The following is a 935-nucleotide window of genomic DNA, read 5'->3' as shown; positions in this document are numbered from 1 at the left end:
TTTTTCAGAGATCTTAGCGCACGCACCTTAACTGTAGATGTCATCAGACAACTTGATGAGAATATCCCGATCTTGATGTGCAACTTGGAAAAGATTTTTCCTCCGTCATTTTTTAACGTCATGGAACATTTAGTTGTCCACCTTCCGTACGAGGCATTTCTTCGTGGACCTGTTCATAACGGATGGATGTATCCTTACGAGCGAGCCATGAAATATTTGAAAGGGAAAGCCAAAAATCTGGCTAGGTGGAAGGTTCAATAGTTTCTGGGAGTTTGAATTAGGAAACATCTCACTTCACGTCGTACTACTTTGGGTCCCAAGTCCAAACACGGAAAACGACTACGAGCAGATATGATTATGGTGGTGTTATGCCGACATATATTGTTGAAGATGTTCCAGACATATTCTGTCAGATTGGACGTCTAGGTGGGAAATTGAAAGAAGTTTGGTGGTCGAGTGAAGATGATGCTCACAGTGCCCACACATATATACTTCTTAACTGCGAGGAGATTGAGGCATTTGAAAGGTAATTAAAATTAATTTGGCCGTTACCTATTTTTACCACATATATATATATATTACTCTATAATGATATGTATATTGGCATAAAACAGCGATTTCGTTGCCCAAGTCGAAGAAGCTATACCAGGGATATCAACCAATGATCTCAACAAAAGGAAAGACCAACATTTTGTGAAGTGGTTGAAAACGCAGGTATACACATCACAGTATAATATTTAAGGTTGATTATGAAGTTATATATTTATATATATATGTTGATGATCCAGGTTGATTATGATGATCCATTCTATCCTCAGTGGTTTCACGAAATGATACAAGGTCCAGTTGCTAAGGTCACCACAACATCAATGTATTTCACACAAGGCTACACTTTTCACACTTACAGATATGGAAGTCGGCGAGCAACAATGAAC

Source organism: Brassica oleracea, chromosome C7, assembly GCF_000695525.1.
Source record: "Brassica oleracea var. oleracea cultivar TO1000 chromosome C7, BOL, whole genome shotgun sequence".
Taxonomy (NCBI): Eukaryota; Viridiplantae; Streptophyta; class Magnoliopsida; order Brassicales; family Brassicaceae; genus Brassica; species Brassica oleracea.
The sequence above is the reverse complement of the archived record's forward strand: the minus strand, read 5'-3'. Positions refer to the sequence as shown.